The sequence below is a fragment of the Equus quagga genome, chromosome 5, assembly GCF_021613505.1.
Source record: "Equus quagga isolate Etosha38 chromosome 5, UCLA_HA_Equagga_1.0, whole genome shotgun sequence".
Classification (NCBI taxonomy): domain Eukaryota; kingdom Metazoa; phylum Chordata; class Mammalia; order Perissodactyla; family Equidae; genus Equus; species Equus quagga.
In genome coordinates, this window is record NC_060271.1 from 56398105 (window position 1) to 56403775 (window position 5671).

Consider the following 5671-nt stretch of genomic DNA (forward strand, 5'->3'; position numbering starts at 1 on the left):
CTTTGTTGTATTTGAACTGTCAAAGTACAAAAATTCAACTGAGTAAATTTAAAGATCTGATTGGTTTTTTTCGGTGATTCATGAATCAGGCAGCATCTCATCTAGCAAGTAGAAAGGAGCTGGACAAAATTGAAGGGTTTTGTAGGCAGAAAGAGGATGGGATGAAGAAGTTAAGAGTTTCAGGCAAGGATTATTTCAGGCAAGGTTACTGACAAGAAATTTTCACATATTGAGGTATAGGGGGTAGCTGTTCCGGTTCAAAACTGATTCGGCTTGAACTAAAGAAAGAAGTCTGACATGGCCTATCAAACATAGATTGTACATGGCTTTAACTATTAAAGAATGCACTGTCTTAAGGTAAGAATGCAGACTTGCCCTCCCAATGCTATTTTCCTGTGGGTAACACCTGTGTTCATCCCTTTCCCCTCTTCGGGGTCATGTTGACCTTGCTAAGTTACAACTGAATACCTCTTTGAAACTTTGATGAGGGTATACTGAGAGCGTTTAATGTTCTTTGTTCGAAGAAGATACAAGACTGTACTGAAAACCATGCTTCTCCGGAACACTTTTTTCCTTTTTGGACGCTGCCTTAGCAGATTGTAATCCTCACTCTGGCTCAAGTAAAATTCACCTTATCTCTCTTATCTGTAGAATGGTTATTGGCTATTTTGTGTCAACATCATCTTCCCTTAGGGGAAGGCAAGGGGTCGCATCAGGTAGATTATCTTGCTAGTGTTGATCAGAAAATTCCAGACCAATTGATTTATTTCCGCTCCTGGGAGAGGCTGAAACTGCAGTTAGGTTAGGTATTAAGCCTTGGCAGTGCTTAGCACAAGTGCCTCCATTTTGGGTCTATTTCTTTTTAGCAGAGCCGTTTTACATTGTGGGGTCTATTTGTTATAGCAATTAGCCTACATGCATAGGTTTTACTTTGTTTTAAAAGATGTTTCAAAATATTTGAGCATTATATATTACCCCCACTCCCCAAAAAGGACTAAATGCTTTTCTTTCTGTAGGAGTATTTTCAAAATTAAGATGATATCCAGGGGCCGGCCCATGGTTCAGCGGTTAATTTTGCACATTCTGCTTCAGCAGCCCAGGGTTCAATGGTTCAGATCCCGGGTGTGGACCTACCCACCACTTATCAAGCCATGCTGTGGCAGGCGTCCCACATATAAGGTAGAGGAAGATGGGCACAGATGTTAGCTCAGGGCCAGTCTTCCTCAGCAAAAAGAGGAGGATTGGCAGCAGATGTTAGCTCAAGGCTAATCTTACACACACACACACAAAATGATATCCAAAGTTCCTACATGTTCCCCAAAAACAACTCTCAGGCCTTGCATTGGTTTCCTGGTAACAAATAACTGTTACTGAACCCGGGTCGTTTTTGCCCATGGCCCGGAAAACCAATCACCGAGAGGATGAGACTGCAGCAGAGAGAGGATTTTAATCACAAGGCAGCCAAGTGAGGAAGCGAGAGAATGAGCCTCAAGTTCCCCAAAAGTGGGGGTTCAGGGATATTTATGGGGTAGAGGAGCAAGGTGGTCTGAAGTATGGAGATAGATGATTGGAGGTGAGGAGAGGTGAGGTAACTGAGGATTTGTGCAAGCCTAGTCAGATTTCATGTCTCTTCATAGGAGGCATGTTCACAAAATGGTGGCATTAGCATGTGATCTGAGGCTGGAGTTTTTAGCTTCTTGACGTGAAAAGGTCACTTACTGGACACCTGCGCAGGCCCACTTGATGGGTTGGTGGTCTCAACCGGCCTGAACTGGACAGGGAGTCTTAAGTCCTGAAAAACAGTTCAACCATTGTTACCATGGTGACCCAGGCGCCAGGGAGATGTTATCTTTAGGAACCTAGCGGGAGTCAGACACCATATTGCCCAAGCAGCACAGTTACCAATGGGCTGGAGAACAACTGAAAGCTGTAATTAGTAATTGCAAAAAAAGAACTTTGGCTACTAGCTACCTAATGATCAATGGCTAACTGTTTGCCCGTTTCATAACCACGACGTCACCTTCCCTGGGTGGTTTAGCATAACAGAAATTTGTTCTCTCACAGTTCCTGAAGCTAAAAGTCAGAAATGAAGGTGTCTGGGTCTGGCCCAGTGGCGCAGCAGTTAAGTGCACACATTCTGCTTTAGTGGCACGGGGTTCGCCGGTTCGGATGCCAGGTGTGGACATGGCACCTCTTGGCAAGCCATGCTGTAAAGTAGAGAAAGATGGGCACGGATGTTAGCTCAGGGCCAGTCTTCCTCAGCCAAAAGAGGAGGATTGGCAGCAGATGTTAGCTCAGGGCTAATCTTCCTCAACAAGAAAAAAAAAGAAATGAAGGTGTCAGCAGAGCCCTGCTCCCTCTAAAGGCTCCGGGGAAGAATCCTTCCTCGTCTCCTAGCTTCTGGTGGTTGCCAGCAGTCTCTGGCACCCCTTGGATTATATAGCTGCACCATTCTGATCTCTGCCTCTCCAGTCACATGGCCTTCTTCCCTGTGAAGCAGGGGTACCTGAGGGGTACTGTAGCTATTCAATAAGAACATGATTGCCTTTTGACCTTGTTGCCAACACAGACATGGATGAATCTTGTCAACTTGCTGTTTTTTGGTTTAACTTGAGGGATGACTTGAGTCTCGAGGATTTGTCAGTTTGTTTTGCAGAAGAAATAGAATGCCTTCAGGGAGATTATGATCACCAGATGGCCGGCCCCTGATACTGGCTCAACACAAGGTTGACATAAGGGAAGCCATGTTGTAGAAAAGAAACCATATTGTAACTTTGAATGACCTCCTATTAACTAACCCAGTTGGAAAGGCATCCTCCAGGAGATATACATGCTCTGTAGATTTTACGGACCCTCCCAGCTGAGAGAAGTTGGTAACTTTGTTCTTTTGAGTTCTTAGGAGTGTGATGATCCCCCAGGGAGAGTCTATGCTGATAGCCATCCCATTGATGACATCTGAAAGATCTGGGTATAGGGTGTTGCTCAGGTCTCTGATGCACATCCAGTAAAACACAAGATTATCAGGACCTAAAACCAGATGTCTGCCTCACCTGAAGACCAGATGCCTCCCCCACCCAGAGACCAGCCTCCTATATAACTGGCCTGTAGTCTTGGTTCTGTAAGATGGTTCTTTCGGACGTTAGTCGGCCATCTTCCCCTTTGCTAGCAAGCTGTAATAAAACCGTTTCTCTCCTACCAGCTTGCCTCTCAACTATTGGCATGTCTTGAGACGGGCAGATGACTCCCCTTGGGTGGTAACACCCCCAGCAGCCATTGCATATTGCCCAGCGGCTTATTGAGAGTGACGCCTTTGTTTCTCCGAAGTTCCTCCTGCCAAGCCCCTTAGCTCTATAAAAACTCCCCACTTTTTGCTCTGATTAAAGCAGATTTGAGCAAACCCAAGTTCCCACCTTCTTGTCCTGGCCAACTTGAATGGGGCCTTTCTCCATCTCCAAGCACCCATGTCTCAGTGTATGGCTTGCTGCGCATCGGGTGCACAAATTTGAGATTAAGAGGTTTGGTATCACCTGTGTGTCTGTGTTTCACATGGCCTTCTTATAAGGACTCCAGTCCTTGGATTTAGGACCCACCTACTCCAGGATGACCTCAGCTTAACTAATTACATCTGCAAAGACCCCGTTTCCAAATAAGGTCACATTCTGAGGTTCCAGGTGGACATGAATTTTGGGGAGACGTGGTTCAACTTAGTAGAGGCCCTAAGCTCTCCTGAGCATATGTGTTGGTTCTCCTCCACACTCCCCTCATCTCTGCCCTTCAACTCTCCACCAGCATTTGGGCATTTAACAGATATGGTTTGAGCACCTATTCTGTGCCAGACAGTGTTATAGGCCTTGTTCAAAGGCAGCGACCAAGAGATCCAGCCCTGCCCTCACAACACTTGGAGGGGCTTGGTGGCCTCTTGGTCAGCCCCCCAGTCACTATCAGTGCAGTCTAGAACCCCCACTGGAGCCTCGCTTCATCCTGATAATTGAGTTCACCATTAATCGAAACATCCCATTGAAACTATTTTAAATTCTTTCTAAAATGGACCACACTCTTATTTCCCTCTCTTTTTAGAATGAGTGCACAGACATAAGCTAACCTTGCTATTGTTATAACTGTATTATGCTCTGACACACTAATGACAGGGCCAATGAGGCATAGAGAACTACTTGCCCCACACACAGTGTCCTCCAATTGCTATAGTTTTTTATTTCTTGTGTCTGTCTGTTATAATTTTCCTATTTCTGCTGGGTTGTTGTTACTCTCCCATGAGAGTAAACCTTGCAGCTGGGGTTCAAACAAGAGGATGCAGTGAGAGCGTGTGTGGTTGCTGGAAACTTGATCTCGTGATGCTGATTTAGAAAGTTTCCTGATCGTTTGCTGCTTCCTTGCTGAGATGCAGGTAGCTGAGGTTGATGCATATTTGGCATTCATATCTGAGCTAAAATCTGGCTGGGAGTTTGCTTTACATTCTTTTGTCATCCTTTTGTAAAAATCCTTACACTTCTCTTCCACCACTCTCTTTCCTGGGCTTTATGGCAAGGGATTTCCCTTTGAAAGGTAGTTTGAAGTCTGTTTCGGTTTGCTAGGGCTGCCGTAACAAAGTACCACGGTGTGGCTTAAACGACAGTGATTTATTTCTCATAGTTCTGGAGGCTAGAAGTCCAAGATCAAGGTGTCAGCAGCGTCTGTTTCTTCTGAGACCTCTCTCCTTCGCTTACAGATGGCTGTCTTCTCCCTGTATTTTCACACGGTCTTTTCTCTGTCTATCTGTGTCTTAATCTCTTCCTATAAGGACACCAATAACAGGATAGGAGGGCCCATTCTGACGACTTCATTTTAACTCAATTACTTCTTAATTATTCTATACAAATACAGTCACATTCTAACTGGGGTTAGAACTCAACATAGGAATTTGGTGGAGGGGGCAATGAGGACCACAACTCAACCCACAACAAAGAGTGAGCAGTAACTTTGGTAGGAGGCGAGGAAATGTTCCAGTCTCTCAATTGGCTGCAAGAATTCCAGGAAGCTCAAAACCAAAGGGGGACAAGTGAACAGGCTGCTCCTAGCAAAGTCACACACAGGGAAAAGATGGCCGTGTGATGGCAGAGACAGAGATTGGAGTGACGCTGCCACAGCCGAGGAACACCTGGAGCCACCAGCACCTGGAGAGGCGAGGAAGGATCCTTACCTAGAGTCCAAGTGCACGACCCTGCCAGTGCCTTGATTGCAGACTGCCAGCCTCCAAAATTGTGAGACAATAGATTTCTGGGTTTTTTTTTAAGCCACGCAGTTTGTAGTATAACCAACACAGTAGTCCATGAGTGAGTCTACAGGGATTTATTTACCCCTTCTGTTGTTGATGGGCATTTAGGTGGTTTCTGGTTTGGGGTATAATGAATAGAGCAGCTATGAACATTCAAGTGAATCTCTTTTTGCACATATAGGCACTGATTTTTTTTTTTTTTTTTTTTTTTGAGGAAGACCAGCCCTGAGCTAACATCCGTGCCCACCTTCCTCTACTTTATATGTGGGACGCCTGCCACAACATGACTTGGAGAGGTGCCATGTCTGCACCCGGGACCCGAACCGGGGGACCCCAGGCCACGAAAGCTGCACGTGCGCACTTAACTGCTGCACCACTGGGCTGGCCCCTAGGCACTGA